This window comes from Coregonus lavaretus, assembly GCF_964263955.1.
Source record: "Coregonus lavaretus genome assembly, chromosome: 2".
NCBI classification, from domain to species: domain Eukaryota; kingdom Metazoa; phylum Chordata; class Actinopteri; order Salmoniformes; family Salmonidae; genus Coregonus; species Coregonus lavaretus.
The window spans coordinates 81,415,751-81,437,876 of NC_139989.1; the positions used below are offsets into that span (position 1 = coordinate 81,415,751).

Consider the following 22,126-nt stretch of genomic DNA (forward strand, 5'->3'; position numbering starts at 1 on the left):
ATTTTCATCATAGGTACACGTCAACTATGAAAGACAAAATTAGGAAAAAAAATCCAGAAAATCACATTGTAGGATTTTTAATGAATTTATTTGCAAATTATGGTGGAAAATAAGTATTTGGTCAATAATAAAAGTTTCTCAATACTCTGTTATATACCCTTTGTTGGCAATGACACAGGTCAAACGTTTTCTGTAAGTCTTCACAAGGTTTTCACACACTGTTGCTGGTATTTTGGCCCATTCCTCCATGCAGATCTCCTCTAGAGCAGTGATGTTTTAGGGCTGTCGCTGGGCAACACAGACTTTTAACTCCCTCCAAAGATTTTCTATGGGGTTGAGATCTGGAGACTGGCTAGGCCACTCCAGGACCTTGAAATGCTTCTTACGAAGCCACTCCTTCGTTGCCCGGGCGGTGTGTTTGGGATCATTGTCATGCTGAAAGACCCAGCCACGTTTCATCTTCAATGCCCTTGCTGATGGAAGGAGGTTTTCACTCAAAATCTCACAATACATGGCCCCATTCATTCTTTCCTTTACACGGATCAGTTGTCCTGGTCCCTTTGCAGAAAAACAGCCCCAAAGCATGATGTTTCCACCCCCATGCTTCACAGTAGGTATGGTGTTCTTTGGATGCAACTCAGCATTCTTTGTCCACGAGTTGAGTTTTTACCAAAAAGTTATATTTTGGTTTCATCTTACCATATGACATTCTCCCAATCCTCTTCTGGATCATCCAAATGCACTCTAGCAAACTTCAGACGGGCCTGGACATGTACTGGCTTAAGCAGGGGGACACGTCTTGCACTGCAGGATTTGAGTCCCTGGCGGCGTAGTGTGTTACTGATGGTAGGCTTTGTAATGTTGGTCCCAGCTCTCTGCAGGTCATTCATTAGGTCCCCCCGTGTGGTTCTGGGATTTTTGCTCACCGTTCTTGTGATCATTTTGACCCCACAGGGTGAGATCTTGCGTGGAGCCCTAGATCAAGGGAGATTATCAGTGGTCTTGTATGTCTTCCATTTCCTAATAATTGCTCCCACAGTTGATTTCTTCAAACCAAGCTGCTTCCCTATTGCAGATTCAGTCTTCCCAGCCTGGTGCAGGTCTACAATTTTGTTTCTGGTGTCCTTTGACAGCTCTTTGGTCTTGGCGATAGTGGAGTTTGGAGTGTGACTGTTTGAGGTTGTGGACAGGTGTCTTTTATACTGATAACAAGTTCAAACAGGTGCCATTAATACAGGTAACGAGTGGAGGACAGAGGAGCCTCTTAAAGAAGAAGTTACAGGTCTGTGAGAGACAGAAATCTTGCTTGTTTGTAGGTGACCAAATACTTATTTTCCACCATAATTTGCAAATAAATTCATTAAAAATCCTACAATGTGATTTTCTGGATTTTTTTTTCTCATTTTGTCTGTCATAGTTGACGTGTACCTATGATGAAAATGACAGGCCTCTCTCATCTTTTTAAGTGGGAGAACTTGCACAATTGGTGGCTGACTAAATACTTTTTTCCCCCACTGTACCTGTTTTTATGCTCATGTTTTGAAATTATACTTCATTACTATAACGATGATCAATAAGCCTGAACATTAAGTTAGTCACCTCTCGTCGAGGAAAAACGTATTTTCCTAGTACATTCATTGTCAGATTCATCAACCAGCAGCGAGCACTCTGCCTTCTAGCACAAGCGACGGGCATGTTGAGGTACATTTGCTAACCGGGAGGGTTGCATGATGTAATTCATTGGCGGGCTGGAAGACGCACTCTTGTCTTATCTATTCCGAGGTTGTTTAATCGATATATTAGTTATTTTTAAATGCATGTATACTAGGGTTGAGGTTGGAGCATCTGACTAGTGATTATTTACCAGGGGTTCAACACCTGCTATAGTCACTATTTAATTGCTCTTCCAAAAGCAACACAGGCCTAATACGAGATATATAGCTAACTAAAGTAATGAGTGACCATCTTAGAAAATCATGGGACATATAGTATTTGGTTGCATGCTATTTTATGTCAATCATATTGCTGCTTGTAGCCTATAACTGATGCTTCGTGGTCTTATACTGCCATCTATTGGAAATATTTAGCAAATCAAAGTGATTAATTCACGTACAGACATTGGTGAGGCAGCTGAGAATAAAGTGTATTTTTCTTGTTAATTCCTTAGATCAGTCTCAAACCTGCCCCACCTATCCCATGGCAATTGCTGGACTTTCATACAGAGGTTACTAGGTCACCCAGTTCAAGCCACATTTGAAAAATAAAACAAAAGTGTCTTATTTATCAAGTGTTCTGTCTTGCAATAATAAATATCATAAAATAACTAATAACAAAAAAATAGCAAAATGTTTGACAGGTTTTGATTAACAAAAAATGTAAAATGCTATTTAGTACTATAATTGTATTTACTAAGATAATATTATTACTAAAATAGTTTCTAAAAGTGTTCTAGGCTACACTACCCTAGAATTAGGGTTAAGGTTAAGGCTAAAATAGAATTAGGGTTAAGGGTTAAGGTTAAAATACGTTATACCTAGGGTTAGAGTTTCTGTATTGCACTTTGTGACATCTGCTGGTGTAAAAAGGGCTTTATAAATACTTTTGATTGATTGATTGTTAGGTTTACTGTTTTTAAGGCTAAAAACTGCATGGGTTTATAGCTCTCTTGCTCCTCCCTGTGGCCGTATGTGGGTACTACATAACTCATTCATGACACTTGCTAGGCTCATAATCTGAGGTAGCAACTGCGTCAGATCTACAAATCCATTAGCTAGACCACCCAATTAGACAACAATCACCCCATTATACCCATTTGGTTTGCAACTCAGTGAACCTGCGCAGCCTTCGCTCAATTTGATGCCTGAACAAAGGTTTCGATACATATCAAATTACCCAGCAGCCATTTAGAAACAACAAATCGTCAAAGAAAAATGGTTATTTCTTAATTTAAAAATGTATTCTGGCTGTTTAAATCGGCCACATCTTGAAAAAGAGGACAGGGACATGCGTTTTGTTTAGGTTGTACACCCTTTTCTGAAAACAAATATGGTTAACCATGACCAGAAACGGTTTAACGTTTGATGGATATCCGCCAGCCATCGCTTACATGTTCGGTGAACACAACGTGTACTCAGGGGAGCAGTAACCCTCTCACAGAGTATCAATAACCTTGATAATAATAAGTTACTTGAGGTAAGCCTACAGTGTTAACTATATACATGCTGTCCTTAATCAAAAAGCAAATTGAACAATAAACTCCGGCATCTCAACACTGAAACGAACTCTGTCGTTATTCCCCAAGATCACTTCAGCCCACTCTGCTCCTAACTGGACAATATCCTGGCGCCACACCGGACGTTGTGGACGACACCAGAACACAGTTCTGTACGGGGACGCGGGCAATTCCAGAACGCGGACATGAGCAGAGCAACACAATAAACCAAACCCAGTCTTTACAGTGGCTTACATTAGTAATATTATTATATTTATTTTTTATATGTAAAACAAACATTCAAAGTTTTGAGATCTGGGCCCATATCCACAAAGTCTCAGAGTAAAAAATTGGTCTTGATGAGAATACATTTTACTCTTATGGGTATAAATTAAAGCTATGCATGAAGTCTCTAGTCCCACCTAGTCGGCAGATATTTAGGACACCTGATGAGCTGTCCTAACCAGTTAAGAGTTAACAACAGGTGTCTTGATAATATTATAGAATAATGCAGTGAGTCAGTGGTTCCTGCACCACATGTAATTGCTTTGGAGTAGTTCAAAATAATATTTATATATTTCTATATGATCAATCCATAAATAATATAGACCTACATGCAACAATATGTCTTGTGCTTTTGGCAATGATTTCTGTATAATAATGATGTATAAGTGATACCATTAATGTCTGCATAGCATGTTGTCTTCATTTTGGCAGATCAACTCATGCTTATTTCTGAAGATTAACTCAGGTTTTCGCCCAGCGGCTAAAGAGTTTGAGCTGTGGCAGGAGATGGACCTATGGCAGAAAGGTGGCTGGTTCGAATCCCGGGCCGGGCGCTGGAAAAACAGGCGGGCTTGATCTGATCACTGGAGGGCTGCTGGGTTCACATCCTCAAAACATTCACCTTTTGTTGATCAGAACTCTAGAGGTTCTTCTTCACTAAGCCCAAAAATATATCTAACTTTTAGTGGTTCCATATATTAAGGAAGTGATAGAAGCCTTTTTGGTTCTATAAGGAACCTTCTTTTCTAAGTGTATAATAAACACGTTTTTCTTTTGATTATTTAATTACCTACATCATGTTTTTTCAAGTTATCCCTTTGGAGCGCAACATCACGTTGTTAAAAAATACTTCTAATTTGGGCATGGCTATAAAATGGCCAATTGAAGGCATCTAGGGCGAAATATGTGTTAGATGAAAATGAACATTGTATGCAACGTTGTAGGCAACATTATTGACAAGGGACCCTGATGCCTACGATGCCAAAGCTATTTAGAGTTGTTAAACGGGTGTGAAGAGTGTGTTGGTATAACGGTAATATTGTCAAAATTCTGCTTGTAACAACTATCAGAATTGGTTAAAAAAATATGCATCCATTATATTAGGCAATAATGAAGAGTAGGCAAAGTGGTCGTGTTGTATTAAAATTCTATCAAATGTCTTCCATTGCAACGAGTCCAGTCAGGGTGCTGCAGAACCCCTGCAGTACCTCCACTGACCCCGGATTGAGAACTCCTGATTTAGCAGATGCTCTTATCCAGAGCGATTTACGATAGCTCTTGAGATAGCTATATATTTTAGAAATAAACTTAACAAATTCTTCATAAAATTGTTATCTCACCTCTTAGCTTTGGTGTCATGTTCCCCAGAGAGACGCATTTTAGAGGCAGGGCCCCCCTCCTCTCTCTCCCCAGAGAGACTCATTTTAGACCACTGACCCCTAAACAGAGATGCAGCATGTTGGTTGTGGTGAACACAGTGACAACTCATTCTAGAATGTCCATTGTTCCATTTTACTCATGATCTCTTAGAAATAAATCATTTACTAACAGACATATCGAAACAGTCAGGCTATTTAATGCAATCAGATGAACATCTGGTTGTGACATCTCTTCTCCATGTTAACTGTCAATAATAATAATAAGTCACTGTTTGTTAAGGTAGTTATAGACAGTGCAGCAACACAAGGCCATGTCTCACACGTATTTGTATTCATTAAAAGTCGGCTATTTGTTGTCTTTCAATCTGAGAATGTAGACAGAAGGGCTAAAACGGGCATGATTGATCTGAGGGGAAATCATTGATACATTCAGAAAGTATTTTTGCAACAAGTAGGAGATTTATTTTATGTAAAGTAGGCTAGGTTATAATATATAACAGAGGTTTGTTAGTGCTATGCAGATGGAGGTCTATACCTCAGCTATAGCCTACATATCCTAGATGACCAGCCTAAACCTGTTCAGATCAGTTCCCATAACGTTACAGGCCTACCAGTAGCAGGACAGAGCATGTAGCCTAGGACTGATATGTTTCACATTTCCAACAGAGACCATCAGGTTGGTCAGCATGATAAGTGATCATATATCAAATCTACTCTGACTATTGAATGTCTGTAAACGATCTAACTTTCTAATATAATAGTTCTATGTAGCCTAGACTTACCAGAGTCTGCCAGTCTTTCCTTCAAATCAACACATTTATCCTAATTTTAATGTTGCCGAGAAATGTGTCCCACAGTTTAAACAGCCATTTTGTAAGTGCGTAGGCTACAAACTTACTTTTAATTTCATATGAGGAAACTGGTGCGGCCGCCTGTTTTCTTGCAGATGAAGTAGCCTCTCATAGGGAACTCATTCAACCAGCCTAAACAACAGTAAATAAAATATGTCAAATGGTCAAAAAACAATGGTCTTAAGAGAATCCTGTCCTCCTAATATAGCCATGTACATTAAAGACAGGTATATTGCTACAGATGTAGGATCTTAATTTGAGCCCGTTTGCTACAGCAGGAAAATAACCCTGAAGCAACACGACATTTGAATTATTATATGCATTATAATGAATTGACATTTTTCAAAAGGGAAAGGTGGAAAAGTGGAAATTACAAGATTCCGAAGACTTTTTAACCCTCAAATACAAAACAAGTTTTAGTTCTCCTGCAACAGGCTGATTAAATTAAGATCCTTCATCTGTACAGAACTTGTCTTTATCTAAATAAGGCAGTTTGCATTATTAGCAATGATGTTGCAACTGTCAGCTGCTGTAAACCTATGTGATTTGATGTTATAGACCCCCATCTGAACAGTTTCTTTCCCCATGCTGTGACCCTCACCAACTGGCCATCTGGTCCATAGAGACTAAAGGACTATACACTCTATGCTGCACACCACATCAAGCCATCTCTGAACTGTACACTACCATCTGGTCCATAGAGACTAAAGGACTATACACTCTATGCTGCTCACCACATCAAGCCATCTCTGAACTGTACACTACCATCTGGTCCATAGAGACTAAAGGACTATACACTCTATGCTGCACACCACATCAAGCCATCTCTGAACTGTACCCTACCATCTGGTCCATAGAGACTAAAGGACTATACACTCTATGCTGCACACCACATCAAGCCATCTCTGAACTGGTACACTAAATAACTGCATTTCTCTTATAGCTCAATGCTCACTATATAATAATGTTATAATAAATAATAATAATATGCCATTTAGCAGACACTTTTATCCAAAGCGACTTACAGTCATGCGTGCATACATTTTTGTGTATGGGTGGTCCCGGGGATCGAACCCACTACCTTGGCGTTACAAGCGCCGTGCTCTACCAGCTGAGCTACAGAGGACCACATGTTGTACGTAAACTTTGTGTAGACTCCTCTGTCTGTATTCTGTCTATAAATGTTGTCTATCACTAGCAGCACCATATCACCAAGTAAAATTCTGAGTAAGGATCTTAATTTGATCAGCCCCCCCCCCCCCCCCCCCCCCCCCCCACTGCAGAATAACTTCCATGCAATGCAGGGAAGGTTTAAAAAAGCTTCTAAAATTTCTAATTTCCACTTTGAAATTTCAGACTAGACTTTTTCTTATGAAGAATATATCAACCTTACAAAAATTTATATTAATTATGATCCACATAATAATTCACATTTCCTGTTGCTGCAGGAATATTTTCCTGCTGTAGCAAACTGGCTCAAATTAAGATCCTACATATGTATCGTTAAATGTACTGAATAAAGGTGATTTATTGATTTGCAAAGGTTGAGTCTCTAGATTCCCTTGCTGCTCTGGGGAAATAATGAAATGGTTGTCATAGTGATTTAAACTGGGACTGGTTATCTCCAAACTCTGAGGCCATGTCATTTGTTATATTTCACCCAATTGATAAAGGAAGTTAGAAGGCTGAACCCAGAAGACAACTTTAAATCAACACTTACTGATATTATCCTCAAATCCTTTCACTCATATTATTGTGTCTCTGTGTTCAACAGGTAGTCTATGACATCAGTAGTGTATCAAACAGGGCAGGGAAGAGAACCCAGGTCGATGGTGAGAAAGGCAAACACCCTACGCATCGCACCAATAGGGTTAACCCACATGGGGGGAATTGGAATGTGGCTCACACTGCCCCCTCCGACCAGGAAGTCGACTACTCAGCCCCCTCACACGTCCGCGCCATGCGTTCTGATGGCCTCACAGCCACCATTCCAATTCTGACACCAATGTAGCAAACAGCAGGGCAGGGAAGCAAACCAGGGTTGCTCGTGTGAAAGGCAATCACCCTACGCATCGCTCCATTGGCACCAATAGGGTTACAATCACCCTACGCATCGCTCCATTGGCACCAATAGGGTTACAGTCACCCTACGCATCGCTCCATTGGCACCAATAGGGTTACAGTCACCCTACGCATCGCTCCATTGGCACCAATAGGGTTACAGTCACCCTACGCATCGCTCCATTGGAACCAATAGGGTTACAGTCACCCTACGCATCGCTCCATTGGCACCAATAGGGTTACAGTCACCCTACGCATCGCTCCATTGGCACCAATAGGGTTACAGTCACCCTACGCATCGCTCCATTGGCACCAATAGGGTTACAGTCACCCTACGCATCGCTCCATTGGCACCAATAGGGTGACTTGGTTGGAATTGTGACCAATGTTCCCTCTAAGCTGCGCCGTGCGCAGGCTCACAGCTCCCCCAGGACTGCCACACAGAAGAAATATCAGCGTGCACAGAGAAGCACGAGATTTCTAGAGATTTCACCGTTAGTTATCACTATCAACGTTTCCCTTTACTGTGGGAATTGTGATCGTATCAATGCAATATTTGCCACTCAAAAGTTTGGACACACCTACTCATTCAAGGGTTTTTCTTGATTTTTACTATTTTCTACATTGTAGAATAATAGTGAAGACATCAAAACTATGAAATAACAGATGTGGAATTATGTAGTAACCAAAAAAGTGTTAAACAAATCAAAATATATTATATATTTGAGATTCTTCAAAGTAGCCACCCTTTGCCTTGATAACAGCTTTGCACACTCTTGGCATTCTCTCAAACAGCTTCATGAGGTAGTCACCTGGAATGCATTTCATTTAAGAGGTGTGCCTTGTTAAAAGTTAATTTGTAGAATTTCTTTCCTTAATGCGTTTGAGCCAATCAGTTGTGTTCTGACAAGGTATGGGTGGTATACAGAAGCTAGTCCTATTTGGTAAAAGACCAAGTCCATATTATGCCAAGAACAGCTCAAATAAGCAAAGAAAAACAACAGTCCATCATTACTTTAAGACATGAAGGTCAGTCAATCCAGAAAATGTATTTGAAAGTTTCTTCAAGTGCAGTCGCAAAAACCATCAAGCGCTATGATGAAACTGGCTCTCATGAGGACCGCCACAGGAAAAGAAGACCCAGAGTTACCTCTGCTGCAGAGGATAGGTTCATTAAAGTTACCAGCCTCAGAAATTGCAGCCCAAATAAATGCTTCACAGAGTTCAAGTCACAGACACATCTCAACATCAACTTTTCAGAGGGGACTGTGTGAATCAGGGCTTCATGGTTGAATTGCTGCAAAGAAACCAGTACTAAAGGACACCAAGAAGAAGAAGAGACTCACTTGGGCCAAAATATTTGGACAATAAATATTAGACCGGTGGAAATCTGTCCTTTGGTCTGATGTGTCCAAATGTGACATTTTTGGTTCCAACCTCTGTGTCTTTGTGAGACGCAGAGTAGGTGAACAGATTATCTCTGCATGTGTGGTTCCCACCGTGAAGCACGGAAGAGGAGGTGTGATGTTGTGGGGGTGCTTTGCTGGTGACACTGTCTGTGAATTATTTAGAATTCAAGGCACACTTAACCAGCATGGCTACCACAGCATTCTGCAGCGGTACGCCATCCCATCTGGTTTGCGCTTAGTGGGACTATAATTTGTTTTCAACAGGACAATGACATAACACACCTCCAGGCTATGTAAGGGCTATCTGACCAAGAAGGAGAGTGATGGAGTGCTGCGTCAGATAACCTGGCCTCCACAATCACCCGACCTCAACCCAATTGAGATGGGTTGGGATGAGTTGGAACGCAGAGTGAAGGAAAAGCAGCCAACAAGTGCTCAGCAGATGTGGGAACTCTTTCAAGACTGTTGGAAAAGCATTCCAGGTGAAGCTGGTTGAGAGAATGCCAAGAGTGTGCAAAGCTGTCATCAAGGCAAAGGGTGGCTACTTTGAAGAATCTAAAATCTAAAATATATTTTTATTTGTTTAACCCTTTTTTTGGTTACTACATGATTCCATATGTATAAAATAGTAAAAATAAAGAAAAACCCTTGAATGAGTAGGTGTGTCCAAACTGTTGACTGGTACTTTATATGCAAATAGACCATTGCTATATATGGATTTGTACCATTCACTTTGAACTGGACTGTTTTTACAGCATCAGCGGTCGTGAGTAGATGCGCTTGTTTTGATATCAAAGCAAGAGCTACATGTAGCAACGTGTGGACATTTGTTCATATCCTTTGATAGTTAGTGAGTTATTATCCCAGTTATAGATCATTTGTTCATATCCTTTGATAGTTAGTGAGTTATTATCCCAGTTATAGATCATTTGTTCATATCCTTTGATAGTTAGTGAGTTATTATCCCAGTTATAGATCATTTGTTCATATCCTTTGCTAGTTAGTGAGTTATTATCCCAGTTATAGATCATGTTTTCATATCCTTTGATAGTTAGTGAGTTATTATCCCAGTTATAGATCATTTGTTCATATCCTTTGATAGTTGGTGAGTTATTATCCCAGTTATAGATCATGTGTTCATATCCTTTGATAGTTAGTGAGTTATTATCCCAGTTATAGATCATTTGTGCATATCCTTTGCTAGTTAGTGAGTTATTATCCCAGTTATAGATCATTTGTAGTCAGTAATAGGGGAGTGATTGCTTCCTACAACAGCACAAAACGTGTACATTTCTAGACATCTTTAAAAAGTGAGCTTTTTCTTTTTCTTAAAGGGGCAGTGTTGTATTTTGAGACATGTTTGAATAAACTAAGTAGCCAATAGGCAGAGGGTAGCATAATTTGTCTGATTCTCTGTAATAATGGTATTGGAATAATGATTCATTTTATTTAGTAAAGTGGTTTCTTGCATTAAACACAACAACATTTTCAGTCACCTCCTCCTTGTGTGAAGGACAAGTAGATAAACAGGTTAATGTCAAGCTCTGCATGTTTTTTGGAATGTCTCATGGAATGTAGGCTTACATTGAACACCACACATTGGCTGCTACTGTAGGCTGAATGATAGAACAGCTATTTCCATGTTAAATGTTATTGGAGGCCTTTTTTACATTATGATCAAATAGCCTACTTGGTCTCTGTTAAAACTGTAACTTTAGTGTTCACAGTAAACTCACGCCGGAAGTTGCAGAGATCGCTACACTATAGTAGAACTATGATACAATTACATTTATCATATGAAATGTGAAATGTAGAACTATGACGAATGAATATTGATGTATTGAATTCACAGGAGGTTGGTGGCACCTTAATTGGGGAGGAGGGGCTTGTGGTAATGGCTGGAGCGGAATAGGTGGAATGGTATCATTAATATGAGCCGTCCTCCCCTCAGCAACCTCCACTGATTGAATTTGACTTGCCCACGTCCAGTTAGCGCCATTTTGTATGATTAAACTGTCAAGTCATTATATATTTTCCGTTCTGCTGAGAGAGCACCTTCCTGATGACTGGCACTCTGTACATTCCTATGGGTGAGGCCTGAGCTGGAATGTGAAGATAACTGAAGCTAGCTATCTTTAGAAAACCAGTATATCTAGCTAGCATCATAGTACACCCCTCAGGCTAAGTTCAGGTTACAGCATCAGGCAGACATCAACAGCCGAGTTGTAGGCTACTACCTGGGTCGTATTCATTAGTTTACACAGCAGCCAACAGTTTTGCAACAATGCTTAAACAGTTTACTCCAAACGCTGTACAACGTGACCTAAACGGTTTCCGTGGCCAAACGTTTTTCTACAGTTGGCCCTAATGAACACACACAACCTGTTTTGAGGAACTGTAAGTTGTTGTTAGTCTTTCCACAGTATTTATTTGTCTCTCTTTCACACAACATACCTTCCTGAGTGAAAAGAGTTAACAGTAGATAAGAAAGAGAAAATGTTGTTGCTTGTTGTGTTTTAAGCCTGTTTTGAGAAGACAAGTCTATAGGTCTATGATACAGTAGGAGATCACCCTGGGGAACACAGTCTATAGGTCTATGATACAGTAGGAAATCACCCTGGGGAACACAGTCTATAGGTCTATGATACAGTAGGAGATCACCCTGGGGAACACAGTCTATAGGTCTATGATACAGTAGAAGATCACCCTGGGGAACACAGTCTATAGGTCTATGATACAGTAGGAGATCACCCTGGGGAACACAGTCTATATGTCTATGATACAGTAGGAGATCACCCTGGGGAACACAGTCTAAAGGTCTATGTGTCACGCCCTGGCTCTTGGGACTATGTTATGTTGAGCCAGGGTGTGTAAGTCTATGTTTTGTATATCTATGTTGGCCTGAGTGACTCCCAATCAGAGGCAACGAGTGTCAGCTGGTTGTCTCTGATTGGGAGCCATATTTAACTATCGGTCTTTTCACTTTGTGTTGTGGTTTCTTGTTCCGTTTGGTTTGTGTGTATCGAAGGACTTCACGTTTCGTTCGTTGTTTTGATCGGGTGATCTGTTTAATAAATAATATGTACGCATTCAACGCTGCGCATTGGTCCTCCTCCTTAAGCGAACGTGACAGAAGAAACCACCAAGACAGGACCAAGCAGCGTGAAGAGGAGAGTGGATGGACCTGGGATCAGTGGAGTAGGAGTCTCAACTGGGCCCAGCCAAGCGAGGAGCAGAAAGGTTGGACTTTGAAGCAGTGGAGTGAGAGTCTGGCGAGAACTAGGGAGGCCTGGTCCACGGGGAGGAGAGAACCCCAGAAAATTTTTAGGGGGGGGCTCACGACGTGGACGACGGGGCAGCCGGAGGCCGCGATGGAGCGGTCCAGCGGGTGTGCAGAAGAGGCCGCCAGGTTAAGGGGGCCACTGGTCACAGAGGAGAGGGAAAGTGTGGAGGCACGGCGAGAGGTACTGGGGTGTATTACCAGTCCGGTCCGGGCCGTTCCTGATCCCTGCATAGGGCCAGTGGCGTGTGTCCCCAGTACGGTTCGGCCTGTTCCTGCCTCTCGCACCGAGCCTGTGGTGCGCGTCGTCAGCCCTGTCCGGCCCGTGCCTGCTCTCCGCACCAAGTCTATGGTGCGTTTCGTCAGCCCTGTCCGGCCCGTTCCTGCTCTCCGCACCAAGTCTGTGGTGCGCGTCGCCAGCCCAGTCCGGCCCATCCAAGCTCCCCGCACCAGGTCAGTGGTGCGCGTCGTCAGCCCGGTCCGGCTCATTCCTGCTCCCCGCACCAAGTCAGGGGTGCGCTTCGTCAGCCCGGTCCGGCCCGTTCCTCCTCCACGCATCAAGCCAGGGGTGTGCGTCGTCAGTCCAGCACAACCCGTGCCTGGGTCATGTCCGGAGCCGGATCCGCCGCCGAGGAGGAGTGCCCACCCGGTCCCTCCCCTGTTGTGGTTGTTTGGCGCGGCCGGAGTCCGCGCCTTTGGGGGGGGTACTGTCACGCCCTGGCTCTGGGGACTATGTTATGTTGAGCCAGGGTGTGTAAGTCTATGTTTTGTATATCTATGTTGGCCTGAGTGACTCCCAATCAGAGGCAACGAGTGTCAGCTGGTTGTCTCTGATTGGGAGCCATATTTAACTATCGGTCTTTTCACTTTGTGTTGTGGTTTCTTGTTCCTTTTGGTTTGTGTGTATCGAAGGACTTCACGTTTCGTTCGTTGTTTTGATCGGGTGATCTGTTTAATAAATAATATGTACGCATTCAACGCTGCGCATTGGTCCTCCTCCTTAAGCGAACGTGACACTATGATACAGTAGGAGATCACCCTGGGGAACACATGTTGGCACAGAACGAATTCACCCCCAGCATCGAATTTACTTCAAATACATTTTAAGGAGAGTAGGCCAATTATAACACTCTGTCTACAAAAATATCAACTATATGAATACACATAACAATATCATCAACTATATTAATACACATAACAATATCATCAACTATATGAATACACATAACAATATCATCAACTATATGAATACACATAACAATATCATCAACTATATTATTACACATAACAATATCATCAACTATATTAATACACATAACAATATCATCAACTATATTAATTTCATAACAATCGTCGTCTTACCTTTTATATGTCTCTCAATAGAAGTAGAGTCTGGAATGATCATTCGGTGGTGGAAAGTTCCTTTAGTTTGTTCTGCTCATTTCCATATCAGGTTCTACCTGTTCTCTCTCCCACTCCCTGTCTCTTTATAGCTCTTACAATGTGCCTTGGCATACATTCTACAAGTGTCTGGAACTCCAAATGTAGTTCTGATTTAGTGTTCCAAATTAAAACAATTTGATTAAACTGGTTAATATGGTTAAAATACATTAAGACTGAGTAATGCTGTGATTGTTTTTATTATTTTGTTATGTATTGAAATGTTTGACTTTATTTTCCCTATGTCCTTTCAATATAGGAACAATTTGTGAAATGACAGCCTTCTGTAAATATGGACAAAAGTCTATGGATTCATTTGATGGTATGTGTCTTGCAACATTATGTAAAATGACAGGTTGAGAAACACTGCATCTTCCTAGGTGCATATGTGAGAAGGAACGCAAACTGTCTCCCTATGTGTGTGCCATCCCTAAACATCAAGTGTTTGTGGTTCATTAAAATGTTTATTGTCAAGGTTGAAAAAAAAGAAAAAAAAGAGAAAAGTGTCTGGAACTCTATTGGAGGGATGTGACATCATTCTTCCACAATAAATTCCATAATTTAGTGTTTTGTTGATGGTTGTCTTCAATTGGGTTGAGACCTGGTGACTGAGACGGCCATGGCATATTGTGAAACATCAGCAAGTTCAGCAGTCTTCATTACTGAAGCTCCTGCCAAACGTGCCCCAACAATCACCAATCATTAAGCTCTTCCCGAGCAGGGTTGCAGTCTCTCTTCGTTGCAGCTCCTCTCTCCCCAGGGGTATCAGCTCCTCTCTCCCCAGGGGTAACAGCTCCTCTCTCCCCAGGGGTAGCAGCTCCTCTCTCCCCAGGGGTAGCAGCTCCTCTCTCTCCAGGGGTAACAGCTCCTCTCTCCCCAGGGGTAGCAGCTCCTCTCTCCAGGGGTAACAGCTCCTCTCTCCCCAGGGGTAGCAGCCCCTCTCTCCCCAGGGGTAGCAGCTCCTCTCTCCCCAGGGGTAGCAGCTCCTCTCTCCCCAGGGGTAGCAGCTCCTCTCTCCCCAGGGGTAGCAGCTCCTCTCTCCCCAGGGGTAGCAGCTCCTCTCTCCCCAGGGGTAGCAGCTCCTCTCTGCCCAGGGGTAGCAGCTCCTCTCTCCCCAGGGGTAGCAGCTCCTCTCTCCCCAGGGGTAGCAGCTCCTCTCTCCCCAGGGGTAACAGCTCCTCTCTCCCCAGGGGTATCAGCTCCTCTCTCCCCAGGGGTAGCAACTCCTCTCTCCCCAGGGGTAGCAACTCCTCTCTCCCCAGGGGTAGCAGCTGCTCTCTTCCCAGGGGTAACAGCTCCTCTCTCCCCAGGGGTAGCAGCTCCTCTCTCCCCAGGGGTAACAGCTCCTCTCTCCCCAGGGGTAGCAGCTCCTCTCTACCCTAGGATGTGAAGACATCGGTAGCTTAGCCCACAGCCAGTAGGATGGTCCGGGAAGGAATTTCAACAGCTAAATCCATGAATACATCACCAGTGTATTGCCAAAAACCACTCAAGAACTTCAAATATAGACTCTGACCTGTCCAATGAGCCAAACTGATTAAATAATCCCACAGTACCTAAACACTCTCTCCTCTCTCTCCTCTCTCTCCTCTCTCCTCTCTCTCTCTCTCTCTCCTCTCCTCTCTCCTCTCTCTCATCTCTCTCTCTCTCTCTCTCTCCCTCTCCTCTCTCCTCTCTCTCTCCTCTCTCTCTCTCTCTCTCTCTCTCTCTCTCTCTCTCTCGCTCTTTCTCTCTCTCTCTCTCTCTCTCTCTCTCTCTCTCTCTCTCTCTCTCTCTCCTCTCTCTCTCTCTCTCTCTCTCTCTCTCTCACTCTCTCTCTCTCTCTCTCTTTCTCTCTCTCTCTCTCTCTCTCTCACACACACACACACAGTGCAGTAATTAGAATCCCTATATCAGCTTTTAGTGATAGTCTACTGTGTGTTCTCCCCTCCTCTGTCTCTTTCCATCACTTTCTCTGTGTCGTCTATTGATGTCTCTCATCTTGTCTGGTGTCTCTCTCCATCATATCATATTCTTCTGTTTCTGTCTCTGTGTCTTGTCTGGTGTCTCTCTCCAATCATATCATATTCTTCTGTTGCTGTCTCTGTGTCTTGTCTGGTGTCTCTCTCCATCATATCATATTCTTCTGTTGCTGTCTCTGTGTCTTGTCTGGTGTCTCACTCCATTATATCCTATTATTCTGTTGTTGTCTCTGTGTCTTGTCTGGTGTCTCTCTCCATCATATCCTGTTCTTCTGTTGCTGTCTCTGTGTCTTGTCTGGTGTCTCTCTCCATCATATCCTATTCTTCTGTTGCTGTCTCTGTGTCTTGTCTGGTGTCTCTCTCCATCATATCCTATACTTCTGTTGCTGTCTCTGTGTCTTGTCTGATGTCTCTCTCCATCATATCATATTCTTCTGTTGTTGTCTCTGTGTCTTGTCTGGTGTCTGTCTCCATCATATCATATTCTTCTGTTGCTGTCTCTGTGTCTTGTCTGATGTCTCTCTCCATCATATCATATTCTTCTGTTGCTGTCTCTGTGTCTTGTCTGGTGTCTCTCTCCATCATATCATATTCTTCTGTGCTGACTCTGTGTCTTGTCTGGTGTCTCTCTCCATCATATCCTATTCTTCTGTTGCTGTCTCTGTGTCTTGTCTGGTGTCTCTCTCCATCATATCATATTCTCCTGTTGCTGTCTCTGTGTCTTGTCTGATGTCTCTCTCCATCATATCCTATTCTTCTGTTGCTGTCTCTGTGTCTTGTCTGATGTTTCTCTTTAGTTTTGCAATCCAAATTTGGAGCTATTGGAATTGTAACATGTTGTCCCATGTACATGGTGTAATTTACTGATGGTCCCTAACTAGCCCATAGGGATATCCAAATTCAACCCAAATTTACCCCAGGCATTACGATTGGGTCGGGTGCAGTTGCATTCTGAATTGATTATTACTTGGTGTGGGCATGTGGGCAAACTTCATTTACGTTGTGATGCAGTCACAACCACAAGTCTCACTAAATTCAGTTTTGGAAAAGACTGACTTTATGACCAAAATTATCCAATATTTTTCCGCGGAATTGTGCCATGTTTATAATAATAATAATAATATAATAACATGCCATTTAGCAGACGCTTTTATCCAAAGCGACTTACAGTCATGCGTGCATACATTTTTTGTGTATGGGTGGTCCAGGGGATCGAACCCACTATCTTGGCGTTACAAGCGACGTGCTCTACCAGCTGAGCTACAGAGGACCGCAGAACCACCAGTTTATTCTGGTGATAACTGGATCACTGGCTGTCTCATGGAGTGTGTGAGGGTGAGTGTCATGGTCAGGATGGCCTGAACTCAGAGCCTGATAGAATACCAAGGAAAACCGTAGTAACTGCAGTAGAACATGGTGGAACAAAGCCAGATGGCAGTAACCTCACTTACTGTTGTTTCCTTGGTTTTTACTGGGATTTTGTAGTTACAGCAAATTTGACCCTCCATTTTCTCTGAAACGGAAGATAATTGAACCAGGACACTTTGTCACAAGATATAACAGATACTATGAAGCCTGATTTAGGTCTGAACTCATCTTTGACCAAATGTGTAGCAGCAGTTTGCAATTGTACGGCAGAATAGCTGTGCACATAATTCTAATACCTCTTCATGGACTACATTTGAACACTTAAACATTGTCTTCTTTTAGGGCGGGACCTGGTATGGTGTGGTCACATTGCCTAGTGGTTAGAACGTTGGGCCAGTAACTGAAAGGTTGCAAGTTTGAATATCCGAGCCGTCAATGTGAAAATCTGTTGATGTGCCCTTAAGCAAGGCACTTCACACTAACTTGCTTCATGGGTGCTGTACTACTATGGCTGACCCTGTAAAACAACACATTTCACTGCACCTATCCGGTGTATCTGACAATAAAAACATTTATATATTTTTGCAATTCCAACAGTTAATTTAACAATGCTGGTTATAACTCTTGTTGACGTTGATCCAAGGACACCTTCACTTGCATTACCCTCTTACTGCAGAAAAATATTCTCATGAAATCATGTGACTTATAGTTAGAGAGAACGATTCCTGTAAACGCACACTGCTACAAGCAGGAAACAAGGTATGGACAAACCAGAAATGTGACATTTCTGTTTGATAGTAACCCTGAATGATGAATGTGTGATCTATCTTGTCATCTTTTTGGCCAACCACATTGGAACATTCTAATCTTTAAGGACATGAAGTATGGAGTCATTGTTTTCAGGAAGGTGTCTTCATGGTGATAGGAGGGACAGGAGGCAGACTAAGGGCAAGGGAAGCCACCTGAACTACTGCCCTACAAAGGCAAAGAGCAGTCTACGCAAATGTCCGTGCATATCAACCATAACCACTGATCTGACCTATGACCCCTAAAATGCTGATACTGAACTCTGCCTTTGTATGACCTTAAACAAGTATATGGGTAATGCAACGGCAAAGTGCAGCATCAAGAAATCTAAATATGTTCGATCCAACTTTCTTGTTGTTTATCTGTTTGATGGAAACGGTTTGATAGTTGTTACTACCTTCCAACTGTATTTAATGGTGTTATGTAGGCGTGTTTTCATGTTTTCAATGTTGTATTATAGTAGGCCTAAGGTTATTTCATCATGGAGAATGTTTATACTTAAGAAATATTTGACATTGTATGACTATCATTATAATGCTGTTTTACCATTATTTACTCTCTCTCTCACACACACACACACACTCACAGACACACACACACACACATACCCCCCCCACCCCCCCAACACACACACACACACACACACACACACATACACACACATACACACACATACACACACACACATACCCCCCCCCCCCCCCCCCCCACACTCACTGTGCAGTAATTAGAATCTATAGAGCAGCTTTAAGTGATACAGTCTACTGTCTGATCTCCCTTCCTCTGCCTCTCTCCATTACTTTCTCTGTCTTCTGTTGCTGTCTCTCTTGTCTGCCCTCTTCTGTTGCTGTCTCTCTTGTCTGCCCTCTTCTGTTGCTGTCTCTCTTGTCTCCCCTCTTCTGTTGCTGTCTCTCTTGTCTCCCCTCTTCTGTTGCTGTCTCTCTTGTCTGCCCTCTTCTGTTGATGTCTCTCTTGTCTGCCCTCTTCTGCTCAACCAACCTTGGTTCTCTCTCCATCTGCCCTCTTCTGTCACTTTCTCTGTGTCTTGTCTGTTGTTGTCTATGTCTTGTCTGTTGCTGTCTGTGTCCTGTCTGTTGCTGTCTGTAAATTGAATTTTGCTCTCTGTGTCTTGCCTGTTGCTGTCTGTGTCTTGTCTGTTGCTGTCTGTGTCTTGTCTGTTGCTGTCTGTGTCTTGTCTGTTGCTGTCTGTGTCTTGTCTGTTGCTGTCTCAGGTTCCAGTTTGTTACTGTCTCCTGTGTCTATTTTCTTCTGTTATGGCCTGTTCTGTCTCTCTCCATCATATCCTATTCTTCTGTTGCTGTCTCTGTGTCTTGCCTGGTGTCTCTCTCCATCATATCCTATTCTTCTGTTGCTGTCTCTGTGTCTTGTCTGGTGTCTCTCTCCATCAGCAGAAATATTGGTGAGGGTTAGGCCTACTCCAATACAACATTGAAAACATGAAAACACGACTACATAATACCATTAAATACAGTTGGAATATAGTTACAACACTCAAACTGTTTCCATCAAACAGAAAAACAACAAGAAAGCTGGATAAATACATTTAGATTTCTACATACTGCACTTTGCTTCTGCATGACCCATACAGCTGTTTAAGGTCATACAAAGGCAGAGTGCAGTATCAGAATTTAAGGGGTCATAGGTCAGATCAGTGGTCATGGTTGATATGATTGGACAAAAAACCCAACTGTAAAGCCATTTGTTCTCAGATTCACTGTTTGCGTAGACTGCTCTTTGCCTTTGTAGGGCAGTAGTTCAGGTGGCTTCCCTTGCCCTTAGTCTGCCTCCTGTCCCTCCTATCGCCATGGAGACACCTTCCTGAAAACAATGACTCCATACTTTGCTGAAACCTGTTCTGCCAGTTCATGTCCTTAAAGATGAATGTTGGAATGTTCCAATGTGGTTACCCCAAAAAGATGCCAAGATAGATCACACATCCATAACTTGTTTCCTGCTTGTAGCAGGCCGCGTTCACAGGAATCCTTTTCTCTAACTGTAAGTCATATGATTTCATGAGAATATTTTTCTGGAGTGAGAGTGTAATGCAAGTCAAGGTGTCCTTGGATGAATGTCAACAAGATTTATAACCAGCATTGTTAAATTAACTGTTGTAATAAATACATAAAATATTTGTAAATGTATTGTCACAGACACCGGATAGATGCAGTGAAATGTGTTGTTTTACAGGGTCATAGTAGTACGACGCCCCCTGGAGCAAATCAGGTGTAAGTGCCTTGCTTAAGGGCACAGACAGATTTTTACCTTGACGGCTCAGGTATTCGAACCAGCAACCTTTCAGTTACTGGCCCCACTAGGTAATCTTACCATACCAGTTCACGCCCTAAAAGAAGACACTGTTCAAGTGTTCAAATGTAGTCCATGAAGAGGTATTAGGATTATGTGCACAGTTATTCTGCCGTACAATTGCAAACTGCTGCTACACATTTGGTCAAAGATGAGTTCAGAACTAAATCAGGCTTCGTAGTATCTGTTATATCTTGTGACAAAGTGTCCTGGTTCAATTATCTTCAGTTTCAGAGACAATGGAGGGTCAAATTTGATGTAACTACAAAATCCCAGTAAAAACCAAGGAAACAGCAGTAAGTGAGGTTACTGCCATCTGGCTTTGTTCCACCATGTTCTACTGCAGTTACTACGGTTTTCCTTGGTATTCTATCAGGCTCTGAGTTCAGGCCATCCCGACCATGACACTCACCCTCACACACTCCATGAGACAGCCAGTGATCCAGTTATCACCAGAATAAACACGGCACAATCACGCGGAAACATTATGGTTTAACTCGCATTGAAATGCAAAATACCCAGATAATGGTAAGAAAGATAGCAAACAAAATATTGAAACGCTCGCTAACATAAAGAAAAGGACAGCATTGATAGTAATACAAAGTCACATAAGTATAAACATTCTCCGCGAGGAAATAATTCTTACCTTATGGATAAAAAAAAGCTTGAGGGTTGCTACAATACAACATTCAAAACATGAAAACACAACTACACAACACCATTAAAAACAACAAGAAAGCATGATAAACACATTTAGATTTTTTAGATACTGCACTTTGCTTTTGCATGACCCATACAGCTGTTTAAGGTCATACAAAGGCAGAGTGCAGTATCAGCATTTTAGGGGTCATAGGTCAGATCAGTGGTCATAATAAGATGATACATCAGTGCATTTACACTTATCTACCTACGACATATTTGGCTGGACGGCAAAAACAACTTTAAAGCCTTTTTTGTCTTCAGTTGGACTGTTTTCTAGTTGATGCTCTTTGCCTTTGTAGGGCCGTTTATTCAAGCAGTCAACGGACAACAACTCTTAATGCGATCACGGGGAAAACACTTTTGAAAGCAGTTTTGACCTTTTTTTTTAAAAGAGGGGGATCCAAGCTTTCCATTGATAACACGTTTATTTCTATACTCCTACAATTGCACTAATGCATTGTTTTAGAGATGCAGTTACAACTGGAGTATCAAGCATGGTTTAGGAACATTCACAACAGAGCTCTTAAAGGGGCAACGGCATCTTAAAACCGGAGTGTCAAGCATGGTTTAGGATCATTCACAACAGAGCTCTTAAAGGGGCAACGGCATCTTAAAACTGGAGTATCAAGCATGGCTTAGGATCATTTGCAACAGAGCTCTTAAAGGGGCAACAGCATCTTAAAACCGGAGTATTAAGCATGGCTTAGGATCATTCACAACAGAGCTCTTAAAGGGGCAACGGCATCTTAAAAGGGCAACTTTGTAATAGAAACCCCCCCAACAACAATTCTGAGTGAATAATAATAATAATAAATAATACTAATAATCAGGAAGCTGTGTCCAATGGGGTAAATGCAGATGGACAAACCCCATGCTTCATTTATAGCCACTATGCTGCATCCGTTGGGCTACAGGGGATCATGCTTATTGCTAATAGAACATCTGATAATAGACCATGAATATAGGATATATGGTTCAATATGTTAAAATCATTTACCATCTGATAATAGACCATGCATATAGGATATATGGTTCAATATGTTAAAA

At 42.1% G+C, this 22,126-nt stretch overlaps 1 protein-coding gene across 1 annotated transcript in view; it reads right to left on the bottom strand.

The window, feature by feature from the left end:
• Positions 1-22,126, bottom strand: part of LOC311140850 (stonustoxin subunit beta-like) — a gene marked incomplete at its 3' end in the record, with an annotated part of 65,019 nt that overhangs the window by 30,854 nt on the left and 12,039 nt on the right. The window lies entirely within an intron of this gene.